Below are 16,033 nucleotides of genomic sequence, written 5' to 3'. Positions count from 1 at the left end.
GGAACACAGTGGCATAGGGGCCTTCTGAGTCAATATACCATTACATAATCCTCTTACATAAGGGAGTCTGAGATGGCCCGCCAAGTGCCTGCTGCTTCTGGAGAAAAAGACTGACACAGAGTTACTTGGAAAAACAGGATTTATTGATGCTAGCTACAAAGTCTGACGCCTTGTTTTACACTAACATTCTTAACTAACAGTATGGTCAAATAAGATGATTCAATCAGTGCATTTTCCTACTGGTGTTTTAAACACCAGTTTGTTTGTTCCATTCTCACTAACATGACATTTTAACTGATGTTAGACATTTTCAACAGATATTGTACATAAACATCTAGGAAATATGAGTAGACAGTTATAAAATGTAGGCCCCTTTTCACAATTTGTCAGGGGAAACAAACCACATTGTTTTCTGATTGAATGAAGCTTTAAGTTGTACGGCGTTATTATTGTGATCTATCAAATACCTTTCACCACAGGTTTGTGCCTTTCCCACTGTGCTCAACTGATTCACTCATTCCATCAGGATTCTGGAATAACCAATTTACTAAAGAAGAGTAAACAGCATATATCTGAGCAGACAGAGTTTGAAATTTGAAGTTTCACCCTTCCTCCCAATGTGAAACGTGTGTCTAATCACTAACGGTGATCCAAGGCTGGGCCTGTGTGTGAAGATTTCCATAGATTTCCATTATTTGGAGAATAGTATGTATTTGATTGATAGCAGCTAGATAGCAGCTAACAGTGCAGTTCACAATGATTAGGTTGTTCATTAATATCAAGAATCAAGGTAAGACCCAGATGCAGACACGTCGAATTGACAATGGTTTAATATTCCAACAGGGGCAGGCAATAGACAGGTCAAGGCAGGCAGGGGTCAGTAAACCAGAGGTGGGGCAACGGTACCGGACGGCAGGCAGGCTCAGGGTCAGGGTAGGCAGAGGTCAATAATCCAGAGGTGGAGCAAAGATATAGGTCGGCAGGCAGGGTCAGGGGCAGGCAGGCTGGCTCTGAGTCAGGACAGGCAAGGCTCAAAACCAGGAGGTCGAGAAAAAGAGAGACTGGGAAAAACAGGAGCTGAGACACAAAAATGCTGGTGAAGTGACAAACAGGACAAACTGTCAACGGACAAACAAAGAGCACAGGTATAAATACACAGGGGATAATGGGGAAGATGGGCGACACCTGGAGAGGGGTGGAGACAATCACAAGGACAGGTGAAACAGATCAGGGTGTGGCAGTTAGTGTGTTTCCTGAGAAGAGAAGAAAAGAGTTGTTTTGGTTAGTTGGGGGTCCTGGGAAGACAGTCCTGGGTAGGGGCTTCACAACCAGGCTGAGAAGGCATGTTTTTCCTTCACCACCCAGATGCTGTCGATCACTTTACCATACTGAAAGACAAAGAGGCATTCTCCGTCATCACAGTCAACAAAACAGGATGAACAGGTGATAAGAGAATTTTGTTCTCAAGGTATATAACCCAATTTAATTATATTACTCAGTCTGCAAACCAGAATTTGTAAGACCCTGGTCGAATGAAACAGACGGAGGCCCAGCTAAAATAGTCAAAAAGGTTTATTCACGGGAACGTTCTAAAGTCAAGAATACAAAACAATTCATTTTATACTGACTTCTCACGCCCACACAACCATACGCACACACAAATACTCACACACATGTCCTGCTACCCAGCCGATAGAGATTAGTGACCTTGTCCTTGAGACGTACTCCCCGTTCTCTCCCAAATCTCTAGTCAGGTCGGCACCAAGCTCAGACAGTCTGTGTTTAAAATACCATAAAGACATATTGTCTTTACCCTAATTCTGACTAGGACTACAAATTGATTGATTATGATTTTATACATTCTAATCATTTCCATACAATTATATGTTTCAGGGCGGAATATTCTAATCATTCAATTAACAGATAATTTTCACCTATCAACAGGCCAATGACTTCTGCCTTCCTGTATTACATAACATCAGTAAGATATTGCAGAAGGCCATCCACTTCACAGTTAGGTTTAGAATTTAGGTATTCTCTCTCTGCTCACCTGGTCATCGGACACCTGCTCCAGATACAGATGGGTGGTGTTGTGTACCTGCATGCAGGTGTATCCATAATCTGTACTGCAGAAGGCACTCTGGTCCCTTGGATTAGATATGGCAGCTCTGCTTCTAGCTACTAAATAACTTTGCAGTATTTAGTTTTTTGTGTGTTATTTCTTACATTATTAGCCCAGATTTTTTTTGTATTATTACATACAGCCGGAAATAACTTTCCGATATCAGAGCGGCAGTTGCTCACCAGCATTACAACCAGGAATATAACTTTCCCGAATTGGATCCTTTGTTCGTACCCCTCAGGGCAATTTAACCTGTCTAGGATCAGCGTGCCGCTAGCGGCACTCCCCCCCCCCCCCCCACTGAAAAACCAGTGCCGCGAAATTCAAAAAAAATATTTTTTTAAAATATTTAACTTTCACACATTAAAGTCCAATACAGCTAATGAAAGACACAGATCTTATGAATCCAGTCAACATTTCCGATTTTTAAAATGTTTTACAGGGAAGACACAATATGTAAAGATGTACATCTATTACCTAAAAACACATTAGCATATTCCACCATCTTTTATTTGTCCACCAACACCAGTAGCCATCACCAATTCGGCTAAACTAAGATATTTATAGCCTCTAACCAACAAAAAAACTCATTAGATGACAGTCTGATAACATATTTATGGTATGGGATAGGTTTTGTTAGAAAAAAGTGCATATTTCAGGTAGATGGCATAGTTTACAATTGCACCCACCATCACAAATGGACTAGAATAATTACAATGAGCAACGTGTTTACCTAACTACTAATCATCAAACATTTCGTAAAAATACACAGCATACACGAATCGAAAGACACAGATCCTGTGAATACAGACAATATTTCAGATTTTCTAAGTGTCTTACAGCGAAAACACAATAAATCGTTATATTAGCTTAGCACATAGCAATTAGCAGCCCAGCATTGATTCTAGCCAAAGTGAGCGATAAAAGTCAACATCGCCAAAAGATATTAATTTTTTCACTAACCTTCTCAGAATTCTTCCGATGACACTCCTGTAACATCACATTACAACATGCATATACAGTTTGATCGAAAATGTTTATATTTAGCCACCAAAATCATGGTTAGACAATGTGAAATGTAGACAAGCTGGTAAAGAAAACGTCCTTGCGCCACTTAGACAGTGATCTACTCTTATACATAAATACTCATAAACGTGACTAAAAAATATAGGGTGGACAGGGATTGATAGACAATTTAATTCTTAATACAATTGCGTTATTACATTTTTTAATTTATCCTTACTTTTCAATACAGTTTGCGCCAAGCGAAGCTACGTCAAAAAACATGGCGTCCTAAGCCACTAAAATGTTTCGACAGAAACACGATTTATCATAATAAAAATGTCCTACCTTGAGCTGTTCTTCCATCAGTATCTTGGGCAAAGGATCCTTTCTTGGGAGAAATCGTCTTTTGGTGGAAAGCTGTCCTCTTGCCATGTGGAAATGTCAACTACGTTCGGGATGAACTGAAAAGCGTGACCAACTTTTCACATCGTTGCAAAAATAAATGTCCCAAAATCGCACTAAACGGATATAAATTGCTATAAAACGCTTTAAATTAACTACTTTGTGATGTTTGTAACTCCTATAACGAGTGAAAAGATGACCGGAGAAATATAACAGGCTAAACTAACGCTTGGAACAGGAGAGGGTCGGTGTCTTCCACGCGCGTTACGCAGCAAGAAAAGACTTGCTAGCTAAAGGTTTTTTTCATTTGTAGGGCCTGTGAACGAGCAATCGAGCCCGTTGGAATCGTCATCACGTAAAGGCATCCAGGGGAAGACGTAAGAAGTGTCCGTATAGTCATAGCAACGACAGTGCCCGTTTAAATGACTTCAGAAAAGTGGCCAACGTTTCTCAAATCTGACTCCATGTCAGGGAAATTGCTGTAGAATGGGCTCTGTTCCACTTAGAGACAAAATTTCAACTCCTATAGAAACTATAGACTGTTTTCTATCCAATAATAATAATAATATGCATATTGTACGATCAAGGATTTTGTGGGAAGCCGTTTAAAAAATTAGCCACATTAGCATAAATAGTCTAAACAGCGCCCCCATCCCCAACAGGTTAACTTATTCCAGAGGATGCTCCAAAACACCGCCGGCAGAGAAGAGGTATTCGGAGTGAACTCAGGAAGCGTGCACACCATCCACCGCTTCCGAGTATAGTACTCCCTAATGTTCAGTCTCTAGATAATAAAGTAAACGAGCTCAGGGCGAGGATCTCCATCCAGAGAGAAATCAGGAATTGTACATACTTTGTTTCACGGAAACATGGCTCTCTCGGGATATACTGTCCCTGTCCATACAGTCAGCTGGGTTCTAAGTACATCGCACAGACAGGAATAAAGAACTCTCCGGGAAGAAGAAAGGCGGAGGTATATGCGTCATGATTAACTATTCATGGTGTGATTGCGATAACATACAGAAACTCGATTCCGTTTGTTCACCCGACCTAGAATACCTCAATCAAATGCCGACCATATTACCTCCCAAGAGAATTATCTTTGGTTATAGTCACAGCCGTGTATATTCCCCATCAAGCCAATACCACGATGGCCCTCAAAGAACTACACTGGAATTTATGCAAACTGGAAACCACGTATCCTGAGGCCGCATTTATTGTAGCTGGGGATTTTAACAAAGCAAATTTGAGGACAACGCTACCGAAGTTATACCAACACATTGACTGTAGTACTCACCCTGGAAAAAATTGGACCACTGCTACTGAACCTTTTCAAATGCCAAGGACCTTCCCTGCCCTCCCTTCGGCAAATCTGATAATTTTGCTTCTCTCTTCCTATAAGCAGAAACTCCTAAAGTAAGTACCCATGTTAAGGTCTATTCAACGCTGGTCTGACCAATTGAAATCCATGCATCAAGATTGTTTTGATCACATAGACGGGGATATGTTCCGGGTAGCCTCTGAGAATAAGTTCATCAGGAAGTGTATAGGAGATGTTGTACCCACAGTGACTATTAAAACCTACCCAAACCAGAAACCATGGATAGATCCCATCATTCGCACAAAACTGAAAGTGCAAACCACCATGCATTTAACCATGACAAAGTGACTGGGAATATGGCCGAATACAAACAGTGTAGTTATTCCCTCCGTAAGGCAATCAAACAGGCAAAACATCAGGACAGAGACAAAGTGGAGTCGCAATTCAACGGCTCAGACACAAGACGTATGTGGCAGGGTCTACAGACAATCACGGACTACAAAGGGAAAACCAGCCACGTCGAGGACACCGACATCTAGCTTCCGGACAAGCTAAACACCTTCGCCCGCTTTGAGGATAACACAGTGCCACCGACGCGGCCCGCTACCAAGGACGGTGTGCTTTCCTTCTCTGTGGCCGACGTGTGTAAGACATTTAAGCGCTTTAACCCTCGCAAGGCTGCCGTCCCAGATGGCATCCCTAGCCGCGTCCTCAGAGCATGTCCAAACCAGCTGACTGGAGTGTTAACGGACATATTCAATCTCTCCCTATCCCAGCTTGCGTCAAGATGTCCACCATTGTTCCTGTACCCAAGAAAGCAAAGGTAACTGAACTAAATTACTATTGCCCCATATCACTCACTTGTGTCATGAGAGGCCTAGTTAAGGATCATATCAACTCTACCTTACCTGATACCCAAGACCCAATTCAATTTGCTAACCACCCCAATAGATCCACAGACGATGCAATCGCTATCGCTCTACATGCTGTCCTATCCCATCTGGACAAGAGGAATACCTATGTAAGAATGCTCTTCATTGACTATAGCTCAGCATTCAACACCATAGTACCCTACAAGCTCATCATTAAGCTCTAGACCCTGGGTCTGATACCCACCCTGAGCAACTGGGTCCTGGACTTCCTGATGGGCCGCCCCCCAGGTGGTGAAGGTAGGAAGCTGATCCTCAACACTGGGGCCTCACAAAGGTGTGTGGTCAGCCCCCTCCTGTTCTCCCTGCTCACCCATGACTGTGTGACCACGCACACCTCCAACTCAATCATCAAGTTTGCAGACAACACAACAGTAGTAGACCTGATTACCAACAATGACGGGAGGAGGTGAGGGCCCTGGGAGAGTGGTGCCAGGAAAATAACCCCTCACTCAACATCAACACAACAAAAGAGCTGATCGTGGACTTCAGAAAACAGCAAAGGGAGCACACATCACCGGGGGCAAACTACCTGCCTTCCAGGACATCTACAGCACCTGATGTCACAGGAAGGCCAAAAATATCATCAAGGACTTCAACCACCCGAGCCACGGCCTGTTCACCCCGCTATCATCCAGAAGGTGAGGTCAGTACAGATGCATCAAAGCTGGGACCGAGACACTGAAAAACAGCTTTAATCTTAAAACCTCTCTGGGATATGTGGAAGCATCCCACCTCGCCAACAGCCAGTGAAATTGCAAGGCGCCAAATTCAAATGACAGAAATCTCATAATTAAAATTCCTCAAACATACAAGTATTATACACCATTTTAAAGAACCTTCTTGTTAATCCAGCCACAGTGTCTGATTTCAAAAAGGCTTTACGGCAAAAGCACACCATGCGATTATTTTAGGACAGCGCCTAGCCACAGAAAACCATACAGCCATTTTCCAAAGAAGGAGAGGTGTCACAAAAGACAGAAATAGCGTTAAAAGAAATCACTAACCTTTGATGATCTTCATCTGATGGCACTCCCAGGTCTCCATGTTAGACAATAAATGTGTGTTTTGTTCGATAAAGTTAATCTTTATGTCCAAAAACCTCATTTGAAATTTGCACGTTATGTTCAGAAATGCATTGTCTCAAACAAACATCCGATGAAAGTGCAGAGAGCCACATTCATTTACAGAAATACTCATCATAAACATTGATGAAAGATACAAGTGTTTAACATACGATTAAAGATAAACTTCTCCTTAATGCAACCGCTGTGTCAGATTTCAAAAAGGCTTTACGGCAAAAGCACACCATGCGATTATGTTAGGTCAGCGCCTAGCCACAGAAAACCATACAGCCATTTTCCAACCAAGGACAGGTGTCACAAAAGACAGAAATAGCATTACAATTAATCACTTACCTTTGATGATCTTCATCTGATGGCACTCCCAGGTCTCCATGTTAGACAATAAATGTTTGTTTTGTTCGATAAAGTTAATCTTTATGTCCAAATACCTCCTTTTTGTTCGCGCGTTTAGTCCAGTAATCCAAATGCACAAAGCGCGCTCACAAAGTCCAGACGAAAAGTCAAAAAAGTTCCATTATAGTTCGTAGAAGCATGTCAAACGATGTATATAATCAATCTTTAGGATGTTTTTATCATAAATCTTCAATAATATTCCAACCGGACAATTCCTTTGACATTAGAAAGGAAAGGGAAAAAAACTCAAAGCTTTCAACCTGACCACTGGTTGAAACAGCTCTTATTCACTCCCCTTTCACAGTAGAAGCCTGAAACAACTTTCTAAAGACTGTTGACATCTAGTGGAAGCCTTAGGAAATCTGACCCCATAGACACAGTATATTGGATAGGCAATCACTTAAAAACAAATACAAACCTCAGATTCCCCACTTCCTGGTTGGATTTTTCTCAAGTTTTTGGAAGAGCAGTGCAATATGAGTTATGTTATACTCACAGACATTATTTTAACAGTTTTGAAACTTTTTTTAAGAGTGTTTTCTATCCAAATCTACTAATTATATGCATATTCTAGCTTCTGGGCCTGAGTAGCAGGCAGTTTACTCTGGGCACCTTATTCATCCAAGCTACTCAATGCTGCCCCCCGTTCCCAAATAAGTTAAGGCCATCATCACTAGCCGGCTTCCACCCAGTTACGCAACACTGCACCTTAGAGGCTGCTGCCCTATATACACCGACTTGGAATCACTGGCCACTTTAATAATGGAACACTAGTCACTTTAATAATGTTTACATACTGCTTTACTCATCTCATACAGTATATAAACTAAGCAAAAAAGAAACATCCTTTTTCAGGACCCTGTCTTTCAAAGATAATTCTTAAAAATCCAAATAACTTCACAGATCTTCATTGTAAAGGGTTTAAACTCTGTTTCCCATGCTTGTTCAATGAACCATAAACAATTAATGAACATGCACCTGTGGAACGGTCGTTAAGACACTAACAGCTTACAGACGGTAGGCAATTATGGTCACAGTTATGAAAACTTAGGACACTAAAGAGGCCTTTCTACTGACTCTGAAAAACACCAAAAGAAAGATGCCCAGGGTCCCTGCTCATCTGCGTGAATGTGCCTTAGGCATGCTGCAAGAAGGCATGAGGACTGCAGATGTGGCCAGGGCAATAAATTGCAATGTCTGTATTGTGAGACGCCTAAGACAGCGCTACAGGGAGACAGGACGGACAGCTGATCGTCCTCACAGTGGCAGACCACGTGTAATAACACCTGCACAGGATCGGTACAACCGAACATCACACCGGCGGGACAGGTACAAGAACAACTGCCCGAGTTACACCAGGAACGCACAATCCCTCCATCAGTGATCAGACTGTCCGCAATAGGCTGAGAGAGGCTGGACTGAGGGCTTGTAGCCCTATTGTAAGGCAGGTACTCACCAGACATCACTGGCAACAACGTCGCCTACGGGCACAAACCCACCGTTGCTGGACCAGACAGGACTGGCAAAAAGTGCTCTTCACTGACGAGTCGCGATTTTGTCTCACCAGGGGTGATGATCGGATTTGCGTTTATCGTCGAAGGAATGAGCATTACATCGAGGCCTGTACTCTGGAGCGGGATCGATTTGGACATGGAGGGACCGTCATGGTCTGGGGGCGGTGTGTGACAGTATCATCGGACTGAGCTTGTTGTCATTGCAGGCAATCTTAACGCTGTGCATTACAGTGAAGACATCCTCCTTCCTCATGTGGTACCCTTCCTGCAGGCTCATCCTGACATGACCCTCCAGCATGACAATGCCACCAGCCATACTGCCCGTTCTGTGCGTGATTTCCTGCATGACAGGAATGTCAGTGTTCTGCCATTGCCAGCGAAGAGTCTGGATCTCAATCCCATTGAGCATGTCTGGGACCTGTTGGATCGGAGGGTGAGGGCTAGGGCCATTCCCCCCAGAAATGCCTGGGAACTTGCATTGGTGGAAGAGCGGGGTAACATCTCACAGCAAGAACTGGCAAATCTGGTGCAGTCCATGAGGAGGAGATGCACTGCAGTACTTAATACAGCTGGTGGCCACACCAGATACTGACTGTTACTTTTGATTTTGACCCCCCCTCTTTGTTCAGGGACACATTATTTCATTTCTGTTAGTCACATGTCTCTGGAACTTGTTCAGTTTATATCTCAGTTGTTGAAACTTGTTATGGTCATACAAATATTTACACATGTTAAGTTTGCTGAAAATAAACGCAGTTCACGGTGAGAGAACGTTTCTTTTTTTGCTGAGTTTATATACTGTATTCTATTCTACTGCATTTTAGTCAATGCGACATTGCTCAATCTAATATTTATATGTTTCTTAATTCCATTCTTTTACTTTTCGATTTGTGTGTATTGCTAGATATTACTGCACTGTTGGAGCTAGGAACACTACACGCTACGCTAAACCCGCAATAACATCTGCTAAATATGTGTATGTGACCAATTAAATTTTGATTTGATTAGGGGTGAACAGATTCTCCTGGCAGCCCTGAAAAGGCCATCCACAATCCCTCATCTATGCTACTTCACAATCCTTCTTTGATCATGTATAGCGTACTATCTTCTGTTTTTAGTCAAAGGTTCATCTTCTGTTTGTGGAGAGCCACGTGCCTCCCTTAGGCTTATCCTCAGGATCCTGTGACGTTTGGAACACTGGACTGTGGCTCTGGTGCTGTCCTGACACCACTTTGATATGGCCATGACTAACTCATCTGTGGTTAGTCATCACATCAGACAGCATTTATACAGATGAAAATAATTGAATTGTGCACCAGCTAAATAGCTGTTTGAAAGACCACAGCTCACCACCTATTGAATGTGATAAAGATAAGTCAAAGCAGTAAGCTACTTACAGTAGAGCCTGTGATGACATGTACTGGGGCTTTGGCTGTTCCATGCGCTCATTGAAAACTGGGAGAGGACCATCAAGGGGCTCTTCAGTCTGTGACAAAACATTGATGGAGAGTGTATAATATACTGATTATTCACATGGGAACTGACCTTTTAGCCGTAGACAGGCCACCGTCTCTCATATGTGTGCTCCTGGGCCCATAGCTCCAGGTCCAGTCTTGGAAAAAGACATTTCAATAGTTGATATGAAACTAGATACAGTATTTATCTACAGACTATGGACACCAACACAAAGGACTAAGAGCAATTGCTACATCATAAGGCCTTTTCATGCCAATATTGTATTATGAAAATATTAATTAGTTAACCCCCATAGAACATGCATCACATGTTTTGCCTATTTATTCACATTTGCTATCCATCAAAGGGCACTAAATATAATTCCCAATAGCTTAGACCACTCAAGAAACTCTTAAAGGCAACAAACAAGCTAGAGAAACGTATAGGGAAACATTTGGATAAGGGCTTTTTGGGTGGCGTCCAAACCAGCAGTCTGTCATTGTAATAAGGGAAATGTGTTTGGATTGCTCTGCTCGCGCCAAGTTTTGGGACATTAGTCTGTCTGAGAGGACAGATTTGTGAGCGTAACACCTTTTTGAGCACAGTGCTATTGTGTGAGGTCATCAAACGGAGACCATACCGTGGAGGCATAATACATCCTCCAGACCCGGTGCAGGCGGTTTGGTGTCGTTCCGTCCGAGTCGGACCTGAGACAGAGCAGAGAGACAGACAGACAGATAGCATGCTGGGATTAGGATCTGAAACCTGAAATATGGTGTCGCTCTCTCATGCCAGGCTGTCAAGCCATACCCATGCCAAGTGCTGAATGAAACTATGTGGTTCAAATTGCTGTGATTACAACATCTAACACAGAGAGACGTGCTTCAGGGCTAATGTGGACTAGCCAGTTGCCTAAGACGTTGCAGGTCGGAAATGAATGTGTCCAGCAACACAGCAGAAAACAAATCCTGTAGATGCTTTCACGTAACATAGAAGAGTGCGCTGGGACACAGTCTAGCTGTTCTTCACATATCTAACAATGCTATGTCAAGTAAATCATCAGGACCATGTGATTTAAAAAGTGTATTAACAGAATGATATAGAGCTCCCTTGGCCAGACAATAATAACAATTTCATGAGTAAAAAGTTGCATGAGGGGGAGCAGGGATTTATTCCTGGTTGTAAATCTTCTCTTATGATCAGTATAGGGGATGTTTGGCCGGTCGACCGGTTGTTGCTCAGATTTGGTCAGATTTACACCCCTCAGGACGAGGAGCGATCAGTATTTCTGCATGGCGCCAACGGAGCTCGCTTCAGCACCAAGCTCAGTCCCCCTCTGCCTCGCTCCCTGCTGGACTGCTGCATGTTGCCTTCTACTGACCCGTCAGGCCCATGGTGATCTACACCGCAGCCCTCACCACGTCTGACTGACCAGACTACTCCAAACACATGTTGCTTAATAGAGGACGGCTGTGTTCATTGTCGTTACACGTTTTGGATGCTCCCACTCTAAAACCCCTTGTACATGTTAACAATAGTTGCTGTTGAAGTTTACTTGTTAAAACAATTTCACATTCATTAATCTAGGAATACCATTCCTGTTCACAACTAATACAGAGAGTATCATTCATCCATCTATCCATGTAAAAAAATAAACTCTCCCTAATCAGTGAGTGGTTTTATGCCGTACATACAGTACCAGTCAAAAGTTTGGACACACCTACTCATTCAAGGGTTTTTCTTTACTTTTACAATTTTCTACATTGTAGAATAATAGTGAAGACATCAAAACTATGACATGACACATATGGAATCATGTAGTAACCAAAAACAACCTTCTGGCCCAGAGCCCTGCGTGTCATCGACAGTGCCACAAAAGCATACTGAAGTGGCAAAATTAGGGTTGCTACAGTTATTGTTATTTTTGGTCGTAAACATTCTTTTGAGTTATTTCTATGAGGTTATTCAATTCTATGAGGTTATTCAATGTATTTTACAGTACAAGGGGAGGGTCACGTGAAAACATATATAAAGTCTCCGTCAAAAGTTGACACACCTACTCATTCAAAAAAGTGTTAAACTAATCAAAATATATTTTATATTTGAGATTCTTCAAAGTAGCCACCCTTTGCCTTGATGACAGCAGTGTCTTGGCATTCTCTCAACCACCTTCACCTGGAATGCATTTCAATTAACAGGTGTGCCTTGTAAAAAGTTAATTTTTTGACTTTCTTTCCTTCGAGATGCGTTTATTTAATAGTTTTGATGTCTTCACTATTATTCTACAATGTAGAAAATAGTAAAAATAAACAAAACCCTGGAATGAGTAGGTGTGTCCAAACTTTTGGCTGGTACTGTACATGCAGTAGCTCTAAAAGTGGGTGCTGTCGGCCTTGTTGTTGTTAGAGCAGTACATGGATCTGTTTCCCATAGAGATGATCCAGGGACACTCCGCTCGGTTCACAAGCCTGTTGGCCTCCTGAGGGAGGATCAGACACCAGCGAATGAGTCACATCGCAGTGTGTGTGTGTGTGTGTGTGTGTGTGTGTGTGTGTGTGTGTGTGTGTGTGTGTGTGTGTGTGTGTGTGTGTGTGTGTGTGTGTGTGTGTGTGTGTGTGTGTGTGTGCGCACATGTACACACGTGCGTGTGTGTGTGTGGGCTCACAAGCACGTGTGCATATGTGTGTGTTTGTACTGTTCAGAACACCATGGTCCAGTTCATGTTTTTCTTCATTATCATAACATAACTACTCAAAACAAAAAGTGTGTTACTCAAGATATTAGATAATCCTAAAAAGGGCATTACTGACACTACCAAGTTCACTAATACTGGGACTGTCAGTAAAAAGGCTAAGTGCAGTCAAAAATGTGATTTTCCTGTGTTTTATATACAGTTGAAGTCGGAAGTTTACATACACTTAGGTTGGAGTCATTAAAAAGCATGACACAAGTCATTTTTCCAACAATTGTTTACAGACAGATTATTTCACTGTATCACATTTCCAGTGGGTCAGAAGTTTACATACACTAAGTTGACTGTGCCTTTAAACAGCTTGGAAAATTCCAGAAAATTATGTCATGGCTTTAGAAGCTTCTGATAGGCTAATTGACATAATTTGAGTCAATTGGAGGTGTACCTGTGGATGTATTTCAAGGCCTACCTTCAAACTCAGTGCCTCTTTGCTTGACATCATGGGGAAATCAAAAGAAATCAGCCAAGACCTCAGAAAAAAAATTGTAGACCTCCACAATTCTGGTTCATACTTGGTAGCAATTTCCAAACGCCTGAAGATGCCACATTCATCTGTACAAACAATAGTACGCAAGTATAAACACCATGGGACTACGCAGCCGTCATACCGCTCAGGAAGGAGATACGTTCTGTCTCCTAGAGATGAACGTACTTTGGTGCGAAAAGTGCAAATCAATCCCAGAACAACAGCAAAGGACCTTGTGAAGATGCTGGGGGAAACAGGTACAAAAGTATCTATATCCAAAGTAAAATTAGTCCTATATCGACATATCCTGAAAGACCGCTCAGCAATGAAGAAGCCACTGCTCCAAAACCGCCCCAAAAAAGACAGACTACGGTGTGCAACTGCACATGGAGACAAAGATCGTACTTTTTTGGAAAAATGTCCTCTGGTATGATGAAACAAAAGTAGAACTGTTTGGCCATAATGACCATCGTTATGTTTGGAGGAAAAGGGGGAGGCTTGCAAGCCAAAGAACACCATCCCAACCGTGAAGCACGGGGGTGGCAGCATCATGTTGTGGGGGTGTTTTGCTGCAGGAGGGACTGGTGCACTTCACAAAATAGATGGCATTGTCACGCCCTGGCTATAGAGGGTTTTAGTCTCTATTTTGGTTAGGCCAGGGTGTGATTAGGGTGGGCATTCTATGTGTTATATTTCTTCTTCTTTTTTTTGCCGAGTGTGGTTCTCAGAGGCAGCTGTCTATCGTTGTCTCTGAATGGGAATCATACTTAGGCAGCCTTTTCCCCACCTGTGTTTTGTGGGTAGTTGTTTTCTGTTTTGTGTCTGTACCAGACAGAACTGTTTAGTTTTGTTATACTTTGTTATTTTGTTTCAGTGTTCAGTTTGAATAAATTATCATGAACACGTACCATGCTGCGCTTTGGTCCTCTTCTTCAGACGAGCGTTACAGGCATCATGAGGGAGGGAAATTATGTGGATATATTGAAGCAACATCTCAAGACATCAGTCAGGAAGTTAAAGCTTGGTCGCAAATGGGTCTTCCAAATGGACAATGACCCCAAGCATACTTCCAGAGTTGTGGCAAAATGGCTTAAGGACAACAAAGTCAAGGTATTGGAGTGGCCATCACAAAGCCCTGACATCAATCCTATAGAAAATTTGTGGGCAGAACTGAAAAAGCGTGTGCGAGCAAGGAGGCTTACAAACCTGACTCAGTTACACCAGCTCTGTCGGGAGGAATGGGCCAAAATTCACCCAACTTATTGTGGGAAGCTTGTGGATGTCACGTCTGCTCCCCATCTCCCCCCCCTGGCGATTGAGGGTGCCAGGCTGCACTGCATCACACACTCCTGCCATCTATTACGCACACCTGCCTTCCCTCGTCACACGCATCAGCGATATTGGACTCACCTGGACTCAGTCATCACCTGTTTATTTCCACCCCTATATTTGTCAGTTCCCTTGCTCTGTTCCCTGCTGCTGCATTATTTGTTTTTTGTCTATATTACTTGTTTGCTGACGCTGGTCCTGTCTCGTTCCATGTTCGTTCTATATTAAATGTTTGACTCCCCGTACCTGCTTCGTCTCTCCAGCGTCATCCCATGTGACAGTGGAAGTCTACCCGAAACGTTTGACCCAAGTTAAACAATTTAAAGGCAATGCTACCAAACACTAATTGAGTGTATGTAAACTTCTGACCCACTGGGATTGTGATGAAAGAAATAAAAGCTGAAATAAATCATTCTCTCTACTATTATTCTGACATTTCACATTCTTAAAATAAAGTGGTGATCCTAACTGACCTAAGACAGGGAATTTTCACTAGAATTAAATGTCAGGAATTGTGAGCTTAATTGTATTTGGCTACGGTGTATGTAAACTTCCGACTTCAACTGTATATCTCCACACTATGAGGTTGGAATAATACTGTGAAATTGTGAAAATTATGATAATGCCCTTTTAGAAATTTAAGCCTGTTTTGGTGGTGGGATGGAGTTTTGGCTTGCCTGGCGACATCACCAGGTGCTAAATTAGATAATAGAGCAATAATGAGAGTTCTAAACCTCTGTAACGTTCGTCGTCTGAGGATGAGGAATCATCGGACCAAAGCGTAGCGTGGTAAGTGTTCATGTTAAATTATTAAAATGAAACACTAGACAAAATTACAAAGAGAATGAACGAAACGAAACAGTCCTGTCAGGTGCAGCAACACAAAACAGAAAACAACTACCCACAAAACACAGATGGGAAAAGGCTACCTAAGTATGGTTCTCAATCAGAGACAACGATAGACAGCTGCCTCTGATTGAGAACCACACCCGGCCAAACACACAGAAAAGAAAACATAGAACACAAAACATAGAATGCCCACCCCAACTCACGCCCTGACCAAACCAAAATAGAAACATAAAAAGGATCTCTAAGGTCAGGGCGTGACAACCTCTCTGCCAATAACACCTAGTTTTGTAGTTTTCCCTTCCCTGCTCAGACCACTTGCAGACAGTCTGAGCAAAATTCTTGCTTGAGAAACTACTCTTTGATAAGAAGCTATTTTTGCAACAACAAAAAAATACATTTTCATTTAAAACA

The 16,033-nt window shown here is 42.4% G+C and overlaps 1 pseudogene; it reads right to left on the bottom strand.

Annotated features, from left to right (window-relative positions):
* Positions 1-213: 213 nt before the first annotated feature.
* LOC129812503 (acid phosphatase type 7-like) overlaps positions 214-16,033 on the bottom strand; it is a 30,232-nt pseudogene continuing 14,412 nt past the window's right edge.

This window comes from Salvelinus fontinalis, chromosome 16 (genome assembly GCF_029448725.1).
Source record: "Salvelinus fontinalis isolate EN_2023a chromosome 16, ASM2944872v1, whole genome shotgun sequence".
Lineage (NCBI taxonomy): Eukaryota > Metazoa > Chordata > Actinopteri > Salmoniformes > Salmonidae > Salvelinus > Salvelinus fontinalis.
The sequence above is the reverse complement of the archived record's forward strand: the minus strand, read 5'-3'. Positions and strand labels throughout refer to the sequence as shown.